This window comes from Camponotus vicinus, unplaced genomic scaffold (genome assembly GCF_025532165.1).
Source record: "Camponotus vicinus isolate PSW18456_S1 unplaced genomic scaffold, iyCamVici1.0 SCAF_1, whole genome shotgun sequence".
NCBI lineage: Eukaryota > Metazoa > Arthropoda > Insecta > Hymenoptera > Formicidae > Camponotus > Camponotus vicinus.
Window position 1 is genome coordinate 20,828,132 of NW_028141945.1, and position 12,122 is coordinate 20,840,253.

Consider the following 12,122-nt stretch of genomic DNA (forward strand, 5'->3'; position numbering starts at 1 on the left):
ACATATATGAAATTAAGTATTAACCATATCAAATTATTTCTCAATGTACTTATCAAATCAATCGCGTTTAGAAAAGGAATTCGACGGAGCTTCTCGTGTCATTTTTCTGCTCAAGTATCATTGCGCGAATGATGAGAACCATAACACTTTTACATATCAATGCGTTATATGTTGCAAAGATCGAACGCGGTATTATTATTAATTTGTTGCAAAAATATTTTATATATTATGACATATATATCTACTCGATATATGAAACTAATGTAGAGAAGTATTTTAAATTATTAATTTATTATACGATTGTATCACAAATCATTTGTTAATCACTCGATCATGCGATTTCACTGTCAGGCTAAAGAAACGATAACAAAATAAAGCATTTAATCAAGTTAATAATTTTTGATTAATAATTTGTTTTCTGTGTATAATATATGTCTTAATTATTATATAGATAAAAGATTAAAATGAATTTTTTAAGGGAGAGAGAGAGAGAGGAAGAGAGAATTATATATTAAAATAATTTTAAGTACTGTATTATATAATATCAATTACTAACAATACTTAGCCGTAAATTGAGCTTTGATGTTCATCAATTTTTTTAAGTAATTAGATTTTAATTAGTAATGCATATATAGAATTTGTCAAAATGATTCTTCTGAGGTATCAGTATATAAAGCTCCAAAAATACTCCAAAAATACAGACACTACAAAATATCTCAAATGCTTTTTTCTTTATATAAGATATGTTTTTGAAAGTTGAACTCTTCATATAGCAACCCTGGCGGAAAATAAATATCGGAGCGTAAGTCGAATGTAAAGAAAGAGTAACAGTAGTGTAAACGAAGCTTCTAAGAGGCGTAAATTGAAACAACGAAACGTAAACGAAGCGTTAATACTTCGTTTACGTTTCGTTGTTTCAATTTACGCCTCCTAGAAGCTTCGTTTACACTTCTGTTACTCTTTCTTTACATTCGACTTACGCTCCGATATTTATTTTCGCCAGGGAAACATATTTTATTATATTTTACTATAGTTTTTATAATAGCAAAATATTACTAAATTATAAAATGTAACATAATTAAAAAATATTATTATTAACGGATCGTATATAATTGCAAGCTGTTTTTTCATTCTTACTGTGCATTTTTATCCAACGCATCCTCTTTTTCGAATCTTTAGATTGTCATGGATTGTTGCATTCTCTAGATCATAGGCACTTGTCGTGTTTCTTCCTTCTTATGATGTTTATCGTGGTGATTAATATCTTCTAGCCATTTATAGTTAGGAATTCTTAAAAAGTGTTCAAATCGCACAAAATTTTCTTTTTTCTACTCTCTCAATTGCTATTTCTTTTACTTCTGATTTATTTAAAAATATTATATATAATATATATGTATTTTTGTGTATCTCTCTTAGTCTAACTCTTCCCCTTCTACCTGTCCGGCATGGGTGACCCTACCGATAACTACCACCGGTATTCATGGTTTTATATTTAAGATCATAAATAAAATTTGGAAATGTTATACTACTATTTGTCGAACATAATCTTAAGACGCGATCTAAGATATTTAATATGATTAAATATAAGAATAGACACTGTACGAATACCAGCTTGTGTTACCGCCGCATAGCTCTCCGGATCATTAAAGTACTCAAACCTCCTCACCCGGCAAATGCCTTCGTTAAGGTGGAGATACATCAAGGAGGAAAAATTTTTTTTATTTTTTTATTTTATTTTTATTTTCTTTTAATACAGAGTTTTCAAACAGAAAATATAATACATTTATAAAATATATATTACATAATTATAATATATATGTAAATTACAATTAATTTGCAATTGCATAAAAAACACATTACAAAATATTAAATTATTAATTAACATAAAAAATATTAACATGAACATACTAACATAAACATATTAAATTATTAATTAGCATAAAAATAATTACATTACAAATATATATATATTACAAAATATATGACAAAATATATATATATAATACAAATTTAATATAAAATATAATTCGAAATTTAATACAAAATAATTTATTACATGGAATAATTTATTACACGAAAATGTCCAAAATATACGTATAATATAAAATTTACTAAACATTTTTACATAGTCCAGACGAGACTGATTAGCGATGATTAATTACGCGACATTTATTATTAATAATAGATATGCAATAATAGAATTTAATGTAACGTAATTATATGTAACGTAAATAATCGTGATCGAAAGTCATTAATAAAATTATTGATCATTTCTACGATTGTAGAAGAAAGTATTTGCATTACTGGCGCATTTTGCGCGGACTTATTAAAGACAATATTCAAAGACATGGAAAGAGAGACAAAGCTTCGATGAATAAGTCAACGATTAAATTATAAGATAACGTTAAATTATAAGGGCGATTTAAAATTCCCGAGAAAACGCGACGATTAAATAAATCGATAATATTCGGAATATTCGATTGCGATATGTATAATTTTTATAATATAATAATCGAAGCTTTAATAGACATTATAATCGCGCGCGATATAATTATTATCACATAAATGTAAAGATATTTCGACAGACAATTTGATGTCTGTAATATTTACGAATATAGTACTCACTGTCATTTACGAATCTTTACAAGATAAATCGCGATTCGAATTCACGAGAAAACGCGACGAATAAATAAATCGATAATATGCGGAATATTTGATCGCGATACCTATAATTTTCATAATATAATAATCGAAGCTCTCAATAGATACGAGCGCGATATAATTATTGTCACGTAAATATAGAAAATCGAAGATGTTTCGACAAACATTTGAGGTCTGTAATGTTTGCGAATATACAATTCATCGATCGATAAATTTGCGAATTTTTATAAGATAAATCGCGATTTAAAATTCGCGATAAAACACGACGAATAAATAAATCGATAATATTCAAAATATTCAAATGCAGATACGCGAGTGACATACCGGTAATATCCGATAAAAAGAGGAGCGACCTTAAAAATGGAGAACGATATTAACATCTTGTTTCTACATCAGATTTCGCAAGATCAATCTGCGAAGAAAAGTTAAGTGAACGTCGGGAACTTCACTGTAGGAGGGAACGAATCCCGGATCTTCCGGACAGTTCCCAATAGCAATGATTTCAGTAATAAATCGACGACAATTATCCCTCATCATTATGTTCAGTTCACGAAATTGATATGCACGTCAGAAAACATGTTCTTCCATTACTAAGAAATATATTTCTTCATTGAAAATTAAATGGATGTAACGATTTTTTTTTATAGAAATGTGATTACGAACGATAATATTTATAAATAATAAAATACATGCATCATTGGAGTTTGTGTTAAATGTGCGAACACATAATTTGGTGTACCGTTTGCGCGCGCGAGACGAATCGAACCCGATAACAGCAAGATTTAAAAAATTTCAATTCGAATAGTGTGCAAAATAAAATAAATGAAATAATTTTAAATATATAATTAATTCTAGATTAATTCTCTAGATTATTCTTATTCTTATAACGTTTAAATTAATAATTTTTTTTCTTTTAATCAATATTTTACTGATATAGGGGTACCCATTCGATTCGTCTCTAGATTTTTAAGTATTCGCACATTTTATGTAACATTCATATATAATTTCGCGTATATATAATATATCATATTAATAAAAATTATAAAAATATTTTGGATACGTTAATTTGTGCACATGTATTTTACATATATACATATGTATTATATACATATACATATACATATACATATACATATACATATATACATATGTATTATACATATATATAAAATGGTATATATCTAAAAACTAATATTCTAAATTGGTGATGGATGTCCAATACCTGCAAATAGTTTCTTAAAAGAAACTAAAAACTAATATTAATATCCCCAGTACGTAGAAATAATTTTTCAAATGAGATAATTAATTAATAATTAATGAAATATATTCGTTCGTAATCATTTTTATCAAAAAGTTAATAAAAAACTAATTATAATATGAAATTACTTGAAAAATAGAAATTTATACACAATGCTATATCCATATTTAATCTACTATTAAACCTTTCTGGCATTAGACAATAATAATTCTAATCTTAATAATGACAGAACATATTTAACGAAGAAAAGAATAGATGCATTTCTCTCACATCTAAATATACAGGGTGACCCATTTTAACTTAGGCAGCCAAATAACTCGAAAAATAAGCAAGATAGAGAAAAATGTTTTAGACAAAAGTTGTATGGTTTCGAGGGGGCCATAAGATGGTATCATTGGTTTGACCTTGAAGAGTCATTTGAAGGTCACGTGAAGGTCACTTCAATTTTTTTAAATGGAATACCCTATATATTTTTGTACATTCTTGTAGCTTATTTCGAGAGCTTTCCAAAACACTATAATTAAGTACCTTTCCGTTAAGTACTTTTTGAGTTATGATGCTTGAAATAATTTCTTAATTTTACATAAACCGTAAAATATCTTGTAAAATATTCATTTTTCGATTATCTTACCTTAATACTTTTATGTACAAAATAATGAGAGGAATCAATTGGTGTAAAGAAAACACATAGTTGTTTTTAAGAAAAAATATGGAATTGTTAATTGCAAATTACATATTTTTTCTTCGAAACAACTATGTGTTTTCTTTACACCAATTGATTCCTCTCATTATTTTGTACATAAAAGTATTAAGGTAAGATAATCGAAAAATAAATATTTTACTAGATATTTTATGGTTTATATAAAATTAAGAAATGATTTCAAGCCTCATAACTCAAAAAGTACTTAACGAAAATGTACTTAATTATAGTGTTTTGGAAAGCTCTCGAGATGAGCTACAAGAATGTACAAAAATATATAGGATGTTCCATTTAAAAAAATTGAAGTGACCTTCACGTGACCTTCAAATGACTCTTCAAGGTCAAACCATCTGATACCATCTTATGGCCCCCTCGAAACCATACAACTTTTGTCTAAAACATTTTTCTCTATCTTGCTTATTTTTCGAGTTATTTGGCTGCCTAAGTTAAAATGGGTCACCCTGTATATTACTTAAATTAATTCGACTTTAAAGAAGCGCATGGCGTTCGTCGTTGAATGACTACCGAAATCATTGCTGTCGGAAATTGCCAGGAAAACCTGGGATTAATTCCATTCTTACAATAAAAATTTCCAATTTTTAACAGGGCACCGAACTAGACGTCGCGAATGGATCTTACAAGAACCGATGAAAAATAATTCTCCATGATGAAAATCGTTTCGACTCCTCGGCGGTACGAGCCACGCAACTTTCATTACCGTTTATCTAACGAAAGGAACAACGATAACTCTTTTATTAAAATGATAATCTCGTAAAAGAACGCGAAAAGAACGCGGAAAATACACGGTGTTTTCGCAACCGTAATTTATTAATTTATTTATGAATATTTTCCGATACAAAATTCGTAAATACACAAATATAACCGAAGAAACAAATTATTAAATTGATAATAATTAACTCGCGATTCTATAATATCGAAGGTGATCGTTTAATTTTATAAAGCTAATATTTAATCGTTGACTTAACACATCGAATTTTCACACTCTTATTCCATATTTTTTTATATTTAATTAGCGCAATATTCAGGAATATTATTTCACGAGAGGGACAGCGGTAAGATCCTTTATTAAAATGGCAATTTCGTTTAAGAATAGGTAAAGAATGCGGAAATAAATATGATATGTTTCCGTAATTTATTAATTTTACGAATATTTATTTCGGATACGAAATTCGTAAATACAGAAATCGAATAGAAAGTAAATCATTAAATCCGTATAATAATTGACTCGCAATTTCATAACATCGAAGGCGATCGTTAAATTTTGTGAAGCTAATACTTAATCGCTAACTTAACATCAACTCTTTATACTCTTATTCGATATTTTTTTACTTTTAATTAGCAATATTTGAGAATATTATTTGAGAGGGACGGCAATAAGATCCTTTATTAAAATGGCAATCTCGTCTGAAAACGCGAAAAGAACGCGGAAAAAGCACGGTATTTTCGTAATCATAATTTATTTCATGAATATTCAGTTCCGCGCGATAGAATTTATAAATAGATTTCGAATTTATTAATGACTCTTTGATATTAAAATACAAACAGTTACTCTTTTAATGAATATTTCAAAAATATATACTATAGAATCAAATATGTTAATTTAATGAATTACTATTATATAAGCATTATACGTATACTTTGGATAATTTTTCGTGTATTATTATTATGTAATTTTTGGTGTAATTTGCATAAGAATGTATTCATGATATTTCTTAAACACTAATAATTATATATGTACAATTTTCTTAATATTCCTGAAAAGAATAATTTTAATAATTTAGATTTTATTTTTAAAGCATTTTTAAAAATAAATTCAATTTCATTTTTTAAACTGAAATAAAGCCAAATTACAAATTTCTATATATTGTATTAGAGTGCTAACACGGCCATATTTCATATGGTAAAATATAAAACAAAAGCAACCATTTATAATTAGGCAGAATTTATGCCGGGTATCACAGAATTTAACGTAACACTGTCATTCTCGAAAGATGCAATTGTAATTTATATAATTATTGCTTGTATATTTATTTTAATACTATATTTTAATATTTTATAACTGCTTATATTATTTATTTTTATCTCGTTGCAGTTTATATTTATTTTAATAAATGCCAGCAAAATGAAATGACACAATATGTATATATTAATCTAATCTGTATATGTATCCTGCCCAATTGTAAATGGTTATCCTGACTTTAGTTGTTAGCAGCCTAGTATAATATATAAAATTTTTATAATATAAAAGTTTTCTGTACAGATTATCAATAAAAATTGATTGATATTATAATAATATATATAATTAATAAATTTTTATAGTAATGCATAATTTATAATATAATATAAAATTAATATGTGTATAACACTTATCATATTACAAGTTATTTCATTAATTAATCATTTGGCTTTACATTAAGTTTAAAAACAATATCTACAACAAATTCTATAATGGATGAGCTATAAGAATAAGATATTAGAATAAGATAAGTGAATAAGATAAATACGCGTTATAAGAATAAATTAGCATAAGATGTAATTGATAAAATTTTTAATGTTCTTTTCAATAAATTAGATAAAATTTATACAAAAATGATCTTTTCTCGATCTTCTTTCTTTATAATTAAAATACTGCAATATATTTTCGCGATGGATGCAATACATTTCGAACGAATTTATTAAAAGTTTTTTAATTTATCCTAGCTCATCCATTTTAAGGCAACGGATTTATCTACAATCTCTACCGTTGCCATAAAATTAAATAAAAGTTTTTGTCACTCACCGTGGCATTGATGTGCAGCAGCGGAGTTGTTGTTATCGAAACTACGTTGTCGTTAAAACTACGTCTGTAACATACAAATCTAAAATTCATTTATAACAAAGTTCAAAATACAATCAATATTTCAAAAAATTATTATTGTGCGGAATTTCATATCCGTTATGTAAAATAATAAGCAGATATAAACACGTATGGGAAGATTTTATATATTTTGAAATTATTTTTTAAATAGAAATTTTTATATTTATAAAATTCTTTCTCTCTAATTCCTTTAAATTAAAAGAACGAATTATTATGCGTACGATTGATAACAATTAACATACAAATAATAAATATTCACCATCAGGTTGCTTCGCCGATGCAAGATACCTCCCCCAGGCCACTTCCTCCTCTGACAATAGTTTGTTGGTCTGTAACATACAAAGAAGATTCAAATTGTAGTCACGGTCAAAAAATTATTATTATATGCATTTAATTTTATATCCGACGCACCTAAATAATAAGCAGATAAACAATTTTATAAATTTTGAAAAAAATTCTACTAATAAGTAATAATTTAATAATTCTATTAAAAGCTATTCGAACGTAGAAACTTTTAAATTACAGTTTTTATGTAAAAATTTCTCTCTTTTTCTCTTGTTTAAGTCATGTAAATAAAAAATCAAATTACGCTATTAATTACTTAATTTAAATCGCGCGTACGCAATTAATAAATAATTATATATAAGCGATAATTTATTTACCATAGAGTTGCTTCACAGGTGCCTGATGCCTCTCCCAGGCCTCCTCCTCCTCTCATGTTGTTGACGCGCGATACTTTCAACGGCACTCCCGTACTCACGAGCGATATTTTTATATCGCTATTTTCGCTATTATACTCGCGATACTTAACGATTTCCGCACTATTTCGATGCGATTAAAAATTTTATATTTGATATCGCGCGATGTATATACTTAATATGTATATACTTTGAACGGCACTCCCGGTTTCGGTACGAGCGAAAATCCCATTTCACTTACGAGAATCAGCTTCGAGTCAACAGGTCGGGAATGCAACGATACAACGAGCAAGGATTAAAGTAGGTATACAAGGCGGGTTCTAACTCAGGTCCTCTCAGGGGGGGTGAGGCGCGAGGGGATCTCAGCGGCGCGGGGGAATGACGTCACGCAGGATGGAGGGGGTTTTCGGTGGCGCGGGGGAATGACGTCACGCGGGATGAAGGGGATTTCGTAGGCGCGGGGGCTGCGGGGCGGGGCGGGGGACGCTTGTGTTGGATGTTTTATGACAAGTATAAACAATCATAAACCGATTGATAAACAGCGGTATTTGAAGAGGATTGGGTCTTCGGGCCGAGACTAACGTGTCGGGACATGTTTTTCGCAAACAAAATGGCTCTCGCGGTACCCTCCCCCTCTCCCCACAATATAAGTAATTCTAGATTTTTTTTCGAATTAAACAATATAAGCGGTATTCCTTTGAAGAGGATTGGGTCTTAAGGCTGACTAACGCGTCGGGACATGTTTTCGCAAACAAAATAGTTTTGTGCTGTTGTGATACACCCCCTCTCCCACAATATAAGTAATTCTAGATTTTTTTTCGAATTAAACAATATAAGCGGTATTCCTTTGAAGAGGATTGGGTGGATGGAAATGCGTGCGAAGAAATTACGTCATGATTTAGACTTAAAACTTTATTTATGTTTTATGTATATATATATATATATATATATATTTTTTTTTTCTTACGTACTATGAACTAAAAACTAAAGCTGCCAGCTCACAATCGACGAGCTGATGCTTGTTGAAAGCGTCACTCGCGCGTATTACATTAGATCTTTCTTTTGGATTTATTACAGTAGACGCGATATTGGAGAATTGCGTAAACTTGACATCAACTGTTTCGATAATTTTACCCAATCGATCAAAAGTTACATCTATGCATTGATCGAGATCGAACATACGATGTAATGTCGATTCGACCATCATCAAGCATACGTTTGAAGATTCGAGACTTATGAGTTTGACGTCGTTAATCGTACGAACTCTCACTGTTAGCGGTCCAACGCTTATGAAATTGTAGTCATCTTTAGAGTTGTTCCAAAGTAATTTTTGAATATTGCGACGTTGCTCGTAGAGTCCCTTCCACGTTTCGAGAGATAATATCCTTTTAGATTATACCTTTCCTCGATGATCTCCTATGGCAATCTCCACGTAACTCGGTGGACCCACGTTGATACCAATTTCGAGGAATTTGAATTCCGTAGCTGTCAATGCGTATCGTCTACCTAGTATACGAACCGCACGATGTTCCAACGAAATGCTACAGAAAAATTAAAATTAAAATAATAGTAATAATACAATTTGTAAAAAAAAATATATAAAAAATAGAAAGAAGTTAAATGAAACTTACTTGTCACATTTGTTCTCAAACGATGGAGTTTTATCACGACTCGGTACGTAATTATTCACACGTCCTCCGATGCCGCTGTTTCCGTTTCTTTCGACGTAATACATTTCTCTGGGAGTTATGAAAAGTGAACCACGAGAGCGGTGTTAACGCGACACTGATCGTATAAGAAATAACCGAGTATACATGACGCTCATCTTCCAAAAGTATAATGTGGTGGGGGGATCAATGCTTTGAATTTTAGGAGGAGGGATAACGCTCAGACAAAAAATTCTTAGAAACGCATAGAAAGGTCTAGGAAGGGGAAATAAGAGATAAAACATATTAATGTTTACATATTTTATTTTCTTGCAATTCTTTCTGGCGTTGCGACCACCAGTTAAATATTTTGAATACATTTTGTAATGCGCAATTCTTAACATGTTTTCCACATCGCATACTATTGGTAATATCTAATTTATTTAGAGAATCAATATCTTCATAGTCTGCATCCAAGGTTTCAATAATATAGCCGTTTCCCGCATCGTCTAGTATATCGGTCAGCCATTTTCGCTTTTCAAGTCCTTTAACGTACACGACAGACGATTCTTCTTCTTCTTCTTCGTGTATCGTACCAACGACAGCTGTTGTAATTACACGCTGAGCCAAGCCATACGGAACGTTTCCGTCTTCCCATTGTAATCCATGATGATTTCTAATCACCCATGAGACTTGACATCGCTCAGATTTTGTAAGCACGTTCCACGGTACGGGACTTGCGAAAAAGTAATGCGAGAGAACATATCCCTTTCTCAGAACCGCAGCTTCCTTCACGACAAAATTTCTCCCGACAATAAATCCTTGCAGATCCACAAACGTTGGTACGGACATGACGAGATCTCTCTCTTCGATACGTTAGTCGAGATGAATGACAAAACTCTAAAATCATCTCGCAGCACTTTGATTTATATCCTGCTTCTCCTCCCCTCTCTCTCTTGTGTCGATGTTATCGCTTAGGTGATTTTGCGTACAACGTTGGTCAACGGATTGTACTGGATCACACGATCGTGTATGATGAGACAGTACGCAGTGGTATTCGCCGGCACGTTCTCCTTACATTCGAATTCCAATCTCACATCCACGGTTGCGCTCTTGACCGATTCGTTTTGTCGAGAACAATCGATAATCACGAACGGACCATGACGTTGAAACTGTAAGATGGAGAGACTCGGCTCGAGATACTCGTATCCGTAATAGATCTTGCAGAAGCGCGCGTACGTGTCGTAGAGAATGGCACATCTGCCTTTTTCGAAATCCAGATTCATATCGTCGTACGGATAACATTCCGAATTCAGATAGAGTTTCACGTTGATTAATTTGCAGTGGTCGAATCGACTCGTATCCTCAGACATGATATTTTTCCGGTTTGTCTGCAGAGCGAAGACAACGTATCGTGGTTTCTCCAGTTGAGTCGCGGTCTTAATGGCCCACGAATGCTTGGTTGTAAGCTGCAATAGCGGAAACTCGTATAGATCCCACGAGCGAAAACCCATGCTGAGATATCGTCCGCTTTCCAGAGCACGCAGCATCGACAGTTTTTCGATCTCGCTCAACAGCACGTGTGGCATTCGCCATTGTATCTTGAATATGTTGATCACAGGTTCCAGTGTCGAATCTCCAAACAGACAATTATTATTGTTGCGCGATCGTATTAAGATCAATTCGTGACGAGCGTTAATCACCACTCGTTTATAATCCTCGCAAAATCCCAATAACATGTGGAGCGGTACGCAAAAATTGAAATGTCCATTCTCATAGGTCCACGGATCCCAGCCAGCGTTTTTCATAATCACGTTTCTATCGGATGATACCGTTACATAGTTTTTGAGCGTAGTAGTTATTCCTACGTTTCTATTGCGATCAATCTCAACGCCATCGAGTTCGTATCGAATCTCATCGAACATGAATGCGGCGCAATTATTTGCCAGTTCCACATCACTTCCTTCAGCTGGTTTGGTTTTCGTTAGTTGTCCCTCGATGTATAGGAAACTCTCATACGGCAATGTATACAGATCCTGTTGTTGTATGGGTATTCTTATTTCATCACTGTGTCCGAACGTTGTATTGGCGAACGGGTTGTACGTGTGAGTCTCGATCTTGATGATACGATTGTCAAAGATCGGTTCATCACCGATGTTGAGAATGTCGGTCATCGTTCAGCTGTTTCGCACCGCAAATCCCAAAGATTGTAAAAACGCAACGTTCGATGCGCTGAGTTTCTTTTTCTTGGATGATTTGATATTAGCGAACGTCGACGTTG

General features: G+C 31.6%; 1 pseudogene; it reads right to left on the minus strand.

The window, feature by feature from the left end:
- LOC145968331 (small ribosomal subunit protein uS5-like) overlaps positions 1-12,122 on the minus strand; it is a 181,772-nt pseudogene that overhangs the window by 137,403 nt on the left and 32,247 nt on the right.